Genomic DNA, 15,038 nt, shown 5'->3' with positions numbered 1-15,038 from the left:
GTCTCTTTGTTCTGTCTCTGACAGTAGTAGCAAGGGATGCTTTATGGGAAAGACGGTAGCTGCCTTGGGTGAAGTCGATTTCTAAAGGTTAGAGATGTGAGCCTCTTTGATTCGCCCCTTAATAACTCATTCTGGCTCTATCATTCATGTGAGCTCCTCTAAGTCCTTCTGGAGCTTATTTATTCTTTCAGTCTTTATTGGATTCCAAATGATAGAGGCAACCCCTGAGACTTGTGGTCGAATCATGCCCTCATCCATCAGCTGTGGACTCCAATTGTGAAGTAATGTTCTCTGTAGAAAATTCTCCACTGGGGTTCTTTCCTTGGCTCTGCCACTAAAAAGCTATGACCCTGAGCAAAGTCCTTCAATCTCTCTGAGTCTCAGTTTCCTGTTCTAGAAAATAGAAGTAGGAGCATCTGAGAACCTCTAGCTCATGGGGTAGTTGTATTTTGAGGGCAGGAGCTGTACCTTATTCATCGTTGCATCCCGAGATCCCAACATGGTCCCAGCGCAGCATAAAAATTCAGGGATGGCTGTCAAATGGAATAAATAAGAGAAAACAACATTAGTGGCAATACTTCTGTACCACTTGGAACTCTTGGTGCCAAATGGCAGAAACCAACTCAAACTAGCACAAGCAAACAAGGAATTTCCATCTCACATAACTGGGAAATCCAGTGGTTGAGTTGGGTTCAGTGATGACTCTATTCCAAGGGCTCTGGGAAGCCACAAGAGCAAAAACCACTGGAACAAAAGATAATTCTGCTTGTTTGGGGGCCACACCTCTGCAGGGAGCTAAGTTTCAGTATCAAAAGACATCTGGATTTCTCATCCTGCTCTGCCCCTTCCAAGTTAATTGATCTTGAGTGAGTCACTTTTTTCTAAGTCCTAACTCTCAATTTTCTAAATGGGGATAAGAATACTTGCTTTGCATAGGGTGATTGAAAGCTCAAAAGAGGTAAGAATGTGAAAATTTCCTACTAGTCTTAAAATGTAATTTAAATGCAAGATGGCAGCTTGCATCTTATTATTGGTTTAAGTAAGTGTGAAAGTTGAATTTACTCTGCAGGAATTCATGTTAGGAAGCGTGTTCAGGACACCACTCATGTAAGCCTATTCCTTTTCTGACTTAGACATGCTGTTTATTGAGCACTTTACATGGATTATCTCATTTAATCCTTACCTAACTCTATGCGGTAGGCACTGCTATTAGGTCCATTTTAAAGGTGAAGAAACTGAGACTTTATACACACAAGTAACTTTGCCAAGGAACGTGGATAGTAGCTAGTGGCGACAGAAGACTAATACTTAGGTCTGAGTGAGGATCCTACAGGTGTTACACCTGGGGATGCCACCCCTGTTCTAGAGGTTCTCCTTGCCTGTCATAGCTTGTTAGTGCTGGACGGGATTCACAGAGTATGGGATCCCACTGCCCCATCTGAGTGAGGCCTGGAGGAGCCAGGACTTAGACCCAGCTTTCTAACTTCCATTCTGCATCTGCCAGAGCTTCTAAAAAGGAGCCACAGAAATGCAAACCAAATGAATGCATTAAAGGAGAGCTTACAGAATTGCTGGAGAAACTGGAGAACCAGGCTGGGTCATGCAGGCAGGAGCAACACTCTGATCATGCAGCAGAACTGACCTGCAGGACATGCCTTTCACACTGCCCAGCACCAGACATGACAGTTGGCACCACCAAAACTACCAGCACCAAACGCCACGCCTAGCCCCTGGCTGATGCCTCACAGACCACCATAACTCTATCTTCTTGCATATTCTACTGTTCCTGCCTCCTTATCTCACTAACTCTGGATTCATAGTCTGGTTGGGTACATATGATGGGTGGAACCTCTTTGATGTGCTCACGTCCTAGCTGCAAGAGAGGCTGGAAAACAAGTGTCTGGCAATTTTCATTTCAATACTTGAAAAGGTGGTGATTTTCCAAGATCTTGAAAGGGGATTTTGATAGTTAGTGGTCAAAATTAGTTCTTGAAACTCTGAATGAGAGCAAATGTGGTCTCAGGAAATGTTGGTTCTTTCCTCCTGCCCCACCCTAGGAGCTGAAAAGTAAATGCCCTCAGTCCCTTTCCTGCTTGCTGGGAGTTGGGACATGTGCCTTCCACTGAGTTTTCCGAAGCTTGTTATTCTCAGCTCTCTGCTCCTCTGAGAGGTGCATCTGCAGCCTCTATACGGGGTCTGATTCATGGGCATATGGCACTGTGTCATATTGTTGTAACAGAAATAAAAATATTTTACGTGGAAACTTAAGGGATGAAGGCTCGTGGAGCCCCCATGCTCTATCAGCAGCCTCGAGCTGTGAAAGGAAGAACGTGTTTGGTGTCCAGGCAGCCTCTGCCTCTGTAGGAAGCTGGCTGGGGCATGGCTGCCTCTCTCTAGCTGTCTGTTTGCATCTTTCTCCTTCATGCTCCTCCCCCAGCCCTGACCTCCAAGGCAACTGGGTGTGGCTCGGAAAGGAAGAGGTTCTTTGGGTTTGAGGTGTGAATTTTCTAGAAATCTGGGAGGAGAGAGAACACCTAGAATAGAGGAAAGCACAAGTGTTGGTTGGTCGAGGGTTCGTCTCGCCTAATCAGCCAGTCTTTCGGCTCTGCCGTGGCTCATGTCCTGAGTTGACAAGTTGTGACAACATAGAGAGTGTCCTGCTCTTATAAAGGAGATGACTTTCAGCCCATCTGATTGAAAATATTTTAAAGAGATTCATTTGTGTGGTATTTACAGTGTGTTAGAGGCTTCCCTCATCGGCCACCTCATTTGCTGCTATCACAAAGTCATTACCCCTTATTGCAAATGGATGAACTGGCAGAGCTGCAACATGACTACCCCGGTCATGTGACTGGTTCTTGACATTGCAAGGACTGGAAACCAGGTTGCCTGACACCTGGGCCAGAGTTATTCTAGACCAAAGATTTTGAATCAGAAGGAACCTTAGGGTCCTCCTCATTTTATAAGCGAGAAAACTCTGGCCCCGGTTGGTTAAATGACTTGGCAAGCATTCTCATGGGTAGTTACCAGCTGAATGGAGACTAGACCTGGCATTTTGCTTTGAGAATTGCTTTGAGAATAAACAAACCCAGGTTCAAATTCTGCCTTCACCTCATTCCCAACCAGCCTAGATGGGTAAAATGGGCACAGTCACACACATTTCACAGCATTGCAGTATCTGGCACACAGTAGGCATGTAATACATGCTACTTCCTCTCTTCCAGTCCCATTCTGGACTTCTCATCCAGTGCTCCTGCTGCTCATTCAGGAGGATAGTCCCTGATATTAGAGACACTGCCTGTCTCCTGTCTCATGGGGGCCAGGCCATCTAACCCCCTCATTAACCACAATGACTTTGATTAAGTGCCAGCCTGCAATCCTAAAAATCTCACATTATTGGGGCCTAAATAGGATCCCCAGTCACAATCCAGGAACCCATCCTCAAAACAGACAGGTAACCGAGACTTCCTTCTCGTGTCTCGTGCGCCAAGATTGTGTAAGCAATGATTGTCATCTTTATTTTTTCCAACTTCATTTTCAGGGATTATTTAGGCACACATCCTGCAAATGTGTGTCCCCTGCATTCCCAGGGTGGTGACTTGAATGACTGTCCCTCCCTCCTCCCTCCCAGCCCTGCTTTTTGGCTCTGTGATATCTCATTATATTCCAAAGAGCTATCCACAAGGCAGGGCACCGCGGATGCAATTAAATCTGCCTCTGTAGCAACACTGCTCTTAAGCAAAATATATTGATCGCCAAAGCTTTGGACTCACTTTAATCAAGTAATCTAAACAGGGCTTAAGCTTCAAAAGCTGAGCGATGTGCCCGGCTTCAAAGCGCTTACTTACACTGAATTAATTTATCCGGGATGTACTAATGCTCCCCGCAACCCTGTGGATTATAATGTTAGAGGTTGCAATCAGGGCTCTGATAATATCCCCAAAGCCCAGCCTCTATTGATTGTCATGTAAAAAGACATAAAGGGAAGTGGGGTGCAGGGGAGGACAGAACAAGGGGCTTGGGTTTGACTGAGTCAGACGGAAACATCCCCGTCCACTGGCGTCCCAGGGCCCCACTGGCTCTGCCCCTGGCTCCCAGGGCTAGTTTTGGGGATGGGATTGGGAGGAGGCATGGTCTGCATGCAGAGGTGCTGCATTAACAGGGGGAATTGCTGCAGGATGCTCCAGCTGTGACTCTGAGTGGAAGCCAGAGGGATGGCTTGTCTGTGTGTGTGTGTTGTGGAGAGGGAGGGAAACTGGACATCTGCTGTTCTGGAGGCCAAGCTGCCAGTCACTCTCCTGCTGGTAGTTAGCCCTCCCCGCCAATTTAGCCAGGGAACTGCTTCTCCTTGACCTCAGTCCTGGCTTTTGAGTGGGGCCCCAACCACATCCCAGATCTGGAGCCTGTGACCTTGTTAGTCATTCATTCAACAATTTATGGAGAACTTGTTAGGTACCAGACATTATTCCAGGTCCTGAGGCTATAGCAGTGAGCAGGATAGACAACAATCCTTGGTCTCATGGAATTCACTTTCCACAAGTTTGGGGCAGAGGATGAAGAGGATGGAGACTAACACACCGTTTTCTTCACTTATTTATTCAGTGCTAGTCTAATGGTGAAATGTGCTTTAGAGAAGATAAGACACGAGGCAGACATACGGAGGGTGTGAGTATATGTAGGTGGTGGGATGGTGTGAGCTCGATTTTAAATCCAGTGGTCCTCATCGGGAAGGTGATGCTTGAGCAAGGACCTGAAGGAGACGTGGGAGGGAGCCACCATATACTTCCAGGGGAAGGGTGCTCTAGGCAGAGGGAAGATCCAGTGCAAACGCTCTGAGGTAGAGCATGTCTGGAGTGTTCGAGTAGCAACAAGGAGGCCATGTGGCTGGGAGAGGGTCAGCAAGAGAAGAGTAGGATGACCCAAAGTCAGAGACGATACAAGAGCCAGATGGAGGTCGAAGTCAACCAATGTGCTTAGTTCCCTTGGCCACAGTGATTGGTTCAGGAATGGACCAGTGACATGAACCGTGAAGGCTATGGGCTGAGCAGTCAGCAGCCATCTTGTCACCACACGAAGCCTGAGGATAAAGCCAAAATGGAGGACAGTGGAGCCCAGAAATGGATGACATTGTTAGAGTCCCTGGACCCTACTGAGCCTGAAAACGTTATAACACTTGGATTTTTCAATTTATGGGAGCCAGTACATCTTCCTTTTTGCCTAAACCATTTTGGATTTTTTTTTTCTAAATAAAAGAGTTCTACCTCTCGACACTAACTTCAGAGGCAGAGCCTATAACCCAAGCATCCATTTTCTCTCTGTGTCATGCTGGAGGCCCAATCTGGTCTCCACTCTCCTTAGGAGGAAAGTCCTTTTTGATTGATTCCCATGGAACTAAGAGAGGACATGTCTTACCCCTGAGGACTTGCCCTGCTCCCTCCCCTTTCCTCTGCTTCTAGAATGCACCTGGGCTGGCAGGGCTGGGGGATGCAGAACTCTGAATCCCTTTGCAAATTCTATTTATTCTCTCCCACTCCATCTCCCCCAGATTGTTTGACCTTTTTGGCCCTTTCCTACCTGAAGTAAAAGGAGACGGTAATACCATTAATTAAGGACCTACTATGTGCCAGATTTTTATATATGTTGAGTTTTTACATATGTCATTGCATTTTTGCAACTCTAGGAGGTGCATATTGGCAGCTCTGATGTTCACCCGATACTGCCATGATGGTGTCCAGGCCAGGATCCAATTCTGATGGTTGATGCCCTACACACAGGCTGCTAAAGTTTTTAGAAATGACTCCTGGATATAAACACCTCCTCGTGTCCCAGATGTCAGCAGAGTCCCTCTGCCCTTTTAGGCGTCAAATTAATTGATTCAAATGCTGCTCTGTGTGTGGATTAACGCCAGCCCAGTTCCCTTCAGTCTCTCTGGGGTTTTGCGAGGGTTGGAGGTTGGCGGTTATGGCTTATATTTTCCCCTGGGGTTCAAACTTCTCTGAATTACTGCAGATTCTCTTGCTGCCCATCTCACACTGCTGCCCTTGTTCCTGATCACACTGCCCAGGTGTGGAACTCTGCCCCCCAACACATATTAGTAACACAAGGCATTTGTATGTAGAAGACTTTACTGAAGGTTCAGAGTGATGGAGGGTACATCACAGTACCAGGTCAGAAAAGGAAGCGAACATTGCGCATCCCTCTGCATTTATTTATTTGGCCATTTCCAACAAGAAGGCTCTCCCCCTTGTTCCCTCTCTCATCCAAGCCTGTTGCTAAGCCCTCTCTTCTTCCAAATCCTTCCCTCCACACTCTCCAGGCCCATCCCCATTCCCACCTTTTCCTCATTCTTTTCCTCCCCTTTCCAGCTCAATGCCCAGTCACTTTTGCAAAGAGAAGGAGTTAGTTCTCTCCCCTTCTCAGCTCTGGGCTTATCTAAAGCCTCGTTAGCGTGTTTGCTCATCAGTGGGACAGTCGCTCTGGGTCCCTTTTTTGAGCAGCACAGAGGAACCAGCCGTCCTGATCTCTCCTGGGGGAGGCATGGATTAATGACCCGTTCTCCAGTGTTACTTATGAATGATTCTATCACCTGCAAGAGACAGAGGAAGCGACCACGGCCAGCCTAGGCTTCCAGAACTACAGTTCTCTTTATTACACTCATTTTAATGATGAGAAAATGGATGCTCCATGAGGTTAGGTGGACAAATAACTTGCCCAATCTAGCACAGCTAGTACCCAGGAGAGAGGGGATTTGAATCCAGGTCTGATGATGGCAAACTTATACCATTTCCACTGCAGCATCATGAATTCAATAAAAATTGGATTGTTAAAGCGACCTAGATCCAGCCACATACGTTTGCCGAGCATTTCTTATGTGAAAGCACCAGGCTGGGCAGATTGTGGTGGGGGATATGAGGATGAAACATAAATGATCCCTTTCCTAAAGGAATTCTTCATCTCACAGGGAGATAGGCCAGATGGCCCCTGAATTAAATTCAGGATGTTCAAGGAAAACAGGATAAAATACTCCAAACACCTTTTACCTGCTTATTAAAAAAAGCAGAATAGCAGTGGCTATGAACTTTGTTACCTGCTCTGTACCTCATGTTTTTTTCAGTTGCAAAATGAGGATAATAATAGTGCCCCTCTTATGGGCTTACTGAATGTTAAGTGAATTAATACATCTAACGTACTCAGCACACTGCCTGGCACTTAGAAAACAATGTGTTAGCTATTATTATTAAATAACGTGTGGTGTGTTTGGCCAACAATGATTTTACTTGATAAATATCACCATCCCTGGTTGACAGGGGAAGAAATTGAAGCACAGAGGGGAGGTACCCTCCTCCATGTCATGGAGCCATCTTTGGTAAAGGCAGGAACAGAACGTGGGTCCTTGAATGCTGATCTGGTATTATTCTCAGTATGTCCCAACCGAGAGTTGAGAGTGCAGGAAAAATTGCTAGGCAAGCTTGTAAAAAAAAATGAGACTGATTTGGAATGGAATAGATTGTATTTAGGAATGGATGATAAGGAAGGATGATGTGATAAAAACAACCAGTTGTCTACCAAAGTCCATCCTCCTCATCTTCCACGATGATCATGTAATATAGCTGCCCAGTTGGGCACTTCACTTCCCAACTTGCCTTGTGGCTAAGGGTGGTGGCCATATTGAAAAGTTCTCATGGATGGAGTGTGAGTAGAAGACAGTGATCCCTTCCTAGGTTGGCATCTTAAGACATGGATTGTGCCTCTACCATGCTCCTTTCCCTTTTCTTGTTGGCTACAAAATTGACCAGACAGAGTAGCAAGCCCAAAGGCAGCGCTTCTCAAACTACCTGTGTTGAAGAACTGGATTTCTACACCACCACACCCCCAATCTATCACTGACCCAACTTTTGTTCTATAATCTGACCAATGAGATGAGTCCACTGGTCCTACTCTCAGATGTCATGGCAATGTCAGGTTGCGGTAAAAGTTTCTGAAAGCTTGCACTCAATGTCATGACTCAGTTCATGGTACTATTACCAAGCAGTTTGTGTACTGGGCTTGTCTGCAGTCCACACTTTTGGTGGCTCTGCCCTAGCGGATGCAGGGACAAGATGGAAGGTACCAGGGTTCCTGATGGCTGCATGGAGCAGAGTGGCCTGCTGGCCTGTAACATTCAAATCAGTTACTTACATGAGAAGAAATTTAAAAATCCGTATTCTTCAGCCACTGCATCTTAAGCTTGCTTTCTTAGGGAGGTGTGCTTTGCCATAATACAGATGAATCATGCCACATATTAAAAGGAATAGTGGGCTTTCAGACAAGGCAATGTGACCCCTCTAATAGCCTGCACTATAGCTCTGTTGGCTCCACTTGCTGGGACAGTGCCACACCTCCACATGACTTTCCTGAGCACCCACTGCGTCTATATACTGAAGGATGATACAAGACCCTTTGGTTCCCTGCCAACAGCCCCCTTGCTGGATGCCTTATAATTTTTAGGTTCTTGGTACACCTTGGAATGATTTGGATCCAAGTAAATCCATGTTCTGAGGCTCAAATGAAATCATAGGTGTTGAAGTGCTTTGAAAAAAGAATGGTAAGCAAATTTTAGTTCATAACGCAGCTGGAGATGTGAGAAGATTGAGGTAAGGATTTAGGGAGCCACAGGCAGATCTGCATGATGTCTGAGAGACCCTAGGGGGTGATGAGCACTGAACTTGGAAGTGAGACCAAAATGCTTTTGATGCCTAGAGTCACAATTCCCAGTTGAGTGGCCTAGGGCAAATCATATAGCATCCTTTCTGTGAAGGAAGATTGTTATGATGACATTGCAAAATTTGTGTGAAGGTCTGTGAGAAGGTACCTAAAGACCTGAGTGCACCTGTGTGCCAGCCAGGGCCTCGCAGGAAACAGATGGCACACTCAAGCTGGATGATTTGAGAGAGTGTAATAAAGAGCAATTTACAAAGGTGTGGCAGGGATGGGGAGACTAACAAGGGACAGTGAGTACCTGGCTGGCCATGGTGTGTACGGGATGGGAGAGTATCTGTTACCTCCCCAAGGCCTGAAGGGGCGAGGAGAAAGCAGTTCTCAGAATCCAGAAGCCATACTACATCCAAGTGGCATGATGGAGAGGACTATCCAACAGGAATGGCGGCCGGCACTAAGACGGATGCTGCCAACCTGGTGGAGTCTCTGTAGGGAGCGAGCTGGGAACTATACATCCTGACCTACTCTCTTCCCACCTTTCTAACTCCTGCCGCTCCCTCCCACTTCAGGTGGAAGGCAGAGGAAAAAGGGGCCCTTGATGCCTATCAGCCTCCTGGGCTCACAGGAGGATGGAGAAGCAGGAGAGGGGACCCCATGGATCCAGTGACTATATCCCCCCAACCCAGCATATGAAGCTGCCCAACTTACAAGAGCACTTAAAAAAAAAAAAGAAAACAATTCATAGTCTTTGGATGTAACCGCAAATGAGGCCACGTGCTTCTTCCGAGGCGCCACTTAACTGAAAATTGGACCTCCCGGATGCCAGGCGTGCAGGTCTGTTCTCACCTCGAGCAGAGACGATGAACAAACAGTTCTTTCTGTGTTGGACCCTTGCCAGGTCCTTTTCCACCTCTTTATTTCTCGTTCTCCATTGTCCTTGCCTAAGAAACCACCATCTGGCTGCAACCTGCCTAAGGAAGGGATCGGTGAGTTGAGGACCTGGGGTAGGTCCCCCACTGCCTTAAGAGATGATTAGTGGTTGCTTGTCGGCAGATGTAGCTCAGTGGCATTTTAATATCCAAATGTCCCCCCCACCCTCACGAGGGAGTCTGCGGACTATTGAAGGCATTTCACACAGAGAGCCGTGATTGCTGCAGCAATAATTTCCTTCAACAGCCATTAAAACACTTCTGAATGTGTTTTAAAAAAGAAAAAGAGGAGGAAAAGAGGGGGGTAGGGACAGGAGTCTTTCTTTTTTCCTGGCAAACATCAATGTTCACAGAGTGAAGTTTAATTGGATGGGATTTTTAATATCGGTGTGTTTAGGGTTATTAGCACATTGTCAGTGCCCAACTTTCATCCTGAGCTCAGCCTGGAGATGTGGTGGGGTGGGCAACTTGGAGATGCTTGAGGGCTGCCCCAGAGACCCTGAGATAAAGCATAGGCAGAGCCTGGTTCTCCTTGGGGTGGTTCATGTCTGGGCTGCCCATCAGCATCCTCTGATCCAGAGAGATGTTGTGTCAAGTCTTCAAGAGTAAACGAACCCTCTCAGTTTAGCTCCTTCTCTGGCAGAACAGCCAGTTCTCTGGCCAGGGCCTGTGCTCAGCCCCATGGTCCACTTACCAAAAGGTAAGAATATAGTTGTGCCTCCACTCCTTCACTCGACACATATTTATGGAGGGTCTACCAGGTGCCAGGTGCAGCTCCATATGCTGGGGTTGCAGCAGGAAGGGTCTGTGGGATATTAACAGCTCACCAAGCCCCAGCGATGGGTAACCAGAACAGACATGGGTCAAGGGTCTGAAGGCCTAGTGGGCCAGGCACTAACCCTTTAGGTCTGGATCATGGAGGCCAGGAGAAGCCTGAGAGAAAGGGTGAGGCAGCCAGGGCAGCAGGAGGCACTAGGGCTTCAGGATGGTGATTGTTAATTGGTCTGGAAGCATTTCAACATCTTGCCGATTGTCACAGTCTTACTGGTATGCGGCAGCTGAAAAAGACACCACAATCTCTCCCATATGGAGTTACCTTCTTACAAGTGTCAAGCTTGCCTTCATGCTTATTGTGGAGATGTTTTAAAATCTCCCCCAAAAGTAGGGGCAGCTCTATTTTCTGTGCTAGACCTATGCAGACTCTGAAAAATGATGAGACAAAATTTTTGGGCCACCAAGGCACAGGAGGTGTTCAGCAGAACCCTTTGGTCTTCATTTAAGACAAGACTGAGTGACATTTGGGAGTGTCTGCACTGTTTCTGCTAGAGATGCATCTGGACAGCTGTCACCAGCACCCTGTCCCCTCATCCCAAAGAGGTGAGTGAAGACGAGTTTGCCCACATATCTAGTTCATAGGACAACTGCTTCAAAAGGGATATGTGTCCTGTCCCCCTTGTTGCCTCTCTTAGGGCCAAAATAAGGGGCTATGGTGACATCCAATCACAACTTCCTGACGTCATCTGCTACACCCAGGGGCTGGCTTTCTCTATGGGATCTCTTTCTGGATAGAAAGCTCTATCTATGGACAGGAGACTCATTCTTACAGCTACATATAGAGTAACATGGTTCCTCACTCTGGAATAATGGTCACAGATTACGCGTCCAGTTTTGTCCCTGGAAAGTAAGAACCATCACGTGATGACTGTTGACATCCGTAGTCCATCAAAGAGGTTTTGCAAGCACTTTATAGAGCCATCATCCATTAACCAACCCGGATTTCTGGGTACCCTGTGTTCTGAGGATTGCTAATGCTATTAAGGAGGCAGAAATGCTGAGAAAAGACAGGAGAGAGCGGAGAATGCAGTTTACCATTTACAACGATAGAAGCAGCAGCATTATTTTTCTCAGAATTTACCAAAGGGTAATTAGATGCCAGCTCTTGTCTTCTGGGTTACTCCAAGATCAACTCTGCCAGAAGTTTGTTTAAGATCTGTATGTGCTGCCACGCTAGTAAGAAGGAAAGCAAGATGCAGGGTAGCAAATACAGTATGACTCCTTTTGCACAAAAAAGAAGGTATATACAAATGCATATAAGTCACACAAGGAGTATGCACACACATACAACTGCATAGAAAATGTTGGAAGAATACATATTCTAGTGATTTCTTTCAGACTTCAGACTTTTTCTTTCTTCAGAGGCAGAAAAGCTTTCCCATCTTTGAGACAATGCGTGCTATGAAACTCACCAGGTTTCTCTTTTTGTTTCAGCTGCTGGGAAGCTCAGATTTGACCTTGTATTCTCATTTTAATAATGGTCGGCTCCGGGCCGGTCCTGTGGTGGAGTGGTTAAGTTCTCACCCTCCGCTTCGGCAGCCCAGGGTTTCACTGGTTCAGATCCTGGGCACGGACGTGGCACCGCTCATCAAGCCATGCTGAGGTGGCGTCCCACATGCCACAACCAGAGGCTCTCACAACTAGAATATACAAGTGTATACTGGGAGGCTTTGGGGAGAAGAATAAAAAAATAGAAGAAGAAGGTTGGCAGCAATTGTTAACTCAGGTGCCAATCTTTAAAACAAATGAAAAGATAATGGTAGGCTCCACTTAGGCCAGAGGTTCTCAATCTTGGTTGCAGGTTAGAATCACTTGGACAGCTTTAAAAACTCCTGATGCCCAGGCCACACTCCAGACCAGTTAAATCAGAATCTCTGGGGGGCAGGACCCACATACCCTACTTTTAAAGATCCCTGAGTAATTCCCGTGTGCAGCTGTGGTTAAGAACCGCTGCTCCAGCCTGGACATCTGAAGTCTGACTTTCCCTTATCAAAAAAAAAAAAAAAGGCTTACCTTTATTTGCACTTTCCTTGGATCTGATTTTTATTTATGTGTAATTTTTCAATTTGATTTTCTGTATTCTTGTAAATGGCCTCAAGTCCTCTCTCGAACAAGATGCGGTGTAGACAGAAATGATAAACTTGTGTTCAAGCCACATGACGACGGGTCCAGAGCTGTGGGATTTCGGTAGGGGGACTATTCTCTGTGCGAGGTTGCCCACTGGAGGGGATGGGGGTGCTGAAATCCCATCATGCCCCTGCGTGTGGGGTGAGGCTGCTCTAAAGAAAAGCCCTTGCTTCTAATTTGAAGAAAGACGCCCTTTGGACGGTGGCTGCCCAGTTGACACCTTATTTGTGGGTGGGAGCAAGGGGGTGTGGAGAATTCAAATTCTGTAAGAAATACATTCCAGAATGTGTCAATGTATTTTCTTCCTGGTTATCTGAGGATAACTTGCTAAATAAAGCTTGTGTGTAGGTCCAGGGGATCCAGAGAAGATGGATCTGACACCCTCCCAAGGGGAATTTCTCTGTCACAATTTGCTAAGATGGGGCTGATTGGGATAATCACCTCCCTTTGGAATGATGGTCACTGTTTGGGTGGGAGCCAGGTGGAGCTAGGCCTGGGGTAGGGGAGAAGTAGGGACCATTCTCTCTTGCTTTTGAATTTTCACCTTGTAAGTCTGTCCCGGGTACTCATTAACCAGCCAATCACCTGTGTATAAATAGGACTGAAGTAGGGTGACAGGAAGGCTGGCTATTGCCTTGAACTCCAGTTGCAAATTTAAATGTTTACTGGGGCCAGAGAAGCAGGGATACGTGAGCAAAGCCTTAGGGTGCAAGAACAAGTGGTGATGGGGACTGTGATGAGATGGATTAGAGAGCACTTGAGGGATGCGCAACCTCACACTAAAATGGGGTCAGGGGGTTGTAGGGTCCTGGGGAGAAGAGGTCCAGAGGAGAAAAGACCTCCAACAGGGGGATGATGCCACCAATGACTAACCTTACCTACTTTGAAATTTTGCCCAAGGGCATAAGCTGCCACCTGGCTCACGTGGAGCCTTTAAATTTGGAAGCCTCACACACGTGTATCTTTGATCACAAGAAGGACCAGGCAAGTGAAGAGAATGTTGGTAAAGAGACCGACAGCTACCGGGGAAAGAAAAGTAGCATCTCTTGTTAGCGCTGGGGACTCTGCCCACGATGTCACAGATTCCTGAGAATCCTTCCTGGGATTAGGAGTGTCCCTTGCCCCCCTTGGCATCCAGCTCTTGGATAAGTCCTGGGCAGAAGTGTCCAGAAGTACCCGAAGGAAGTCAAGGCTCACACTGGTGAGAGCAGAAGCTTCCAGAAGCTGTGGGACTGATGTTAGCTGGTTTATTGCCCAGGAGACTATACAAGAGACTTAAAAATAGCATATTCTATAATTGCTTGAGTCTCTGGGTGTTTAGTAACCATGTCTGGCAGTCTATACCCAAGACAGGCTGGCTGTGGGGAAAGCCATTGTTAAAATAAAATCATTAGCTTAATAAGCTTGATGAAAAGGGTGGGAAGATGGGAATTTCCTCTTGCAATATGTTCTCCACTCAAAACAGACCCTGAAACCAGTAGGCCATGTTAATTATTGACTAAAATATCCCAATATCTCTCAAGATTTTTTTTCTTATGAACCTAACAAACATTACCTCTGAAAACAGCTTGAAGTCCCAGAATTTACAGCCTCAAAGAGGGCTGTATGTCACCTAACTCCTTTCCTTTCCAGATTTATTTATCGTTTGTTCTGTTCCTAGTGACTATACACACACGCGCATGCACACACGTGTATACACACATGCGTGAACATTTTGCCATATTCCAAGGAAAAGAAACGTCAGCTAATGAACTGGAGTAGTGAGGACAGATAGCAAGGCCAAATGCTCAGTAATGTCAACATACTAAGGACTATCAAGCCAAGAATAAGAATGCAACCCAAGAGAACTATGCAGAAACACAAAGGACCAGGACTTGGTGAAATCCACAGCAGAAGGGTATTGCAAAAGGAGTCCCTCCAAATCCCACCTGTGGTGGATGAAAGATGGCTGTAAATTCTTCGTCAGTCTTCCTCTCCCCACACCCCTATCAAGAGGTGGAGTTTATTTCCCCTGGGCTGACTGGCCCTGGGACTGCTTTAGCCAAGTGAAATCACTGTGCTAGTTCCATGCCTGAGCCCTCAGTTGGTCCAGCAGCTTCCCCTATGTGCTTTTAGGGAGCCCCGCACTGCCAGGTAAGAAGTCTCATTACCTTAAGGCCTGGTGGGAAGGAGAGGCCCTGAGACTCCATGGAGACGGCGAGAGGCCCAGTGCTCCAGTGCTGAGCATCCAGACAACTCTAGACCCAGCTGCCATCTGACTGCAAACACAGAAGAGCGCACACGCACGACCAGCCAAAGAGCTGCCTGGTCAACCCACAGAATTGAGAGAGATGAAAACGATTGTTATTGTTTTAGGCTGCTAATTTCGGGGGTGGTTCATTATGTAGAAAGAGAGAATCAAAACACCGCTCAAGCAGAAACAGAGAGCACACTTACCAAGAGAGGGTCCCA

The sequence above is a fragment of the Equus asinus genome, chromosome 7 (genome assembly GCF_041296235.1).
Source record: "Equus asinus isolate D_3611 breed Donkey chromosome 7, EquAss-T2T_v2, whole genome shotgun sequence".
In the NCBI taxonomy this organism is placed as follows: domain Eukaryota; kingdom Metazoa; phylum Chordata; class Mammalia; order Perissodactyla; family Equidae; genus Equus; species Equus asinus.
This window is presented reverse-complemented; position numbering follows the sequence as displayed.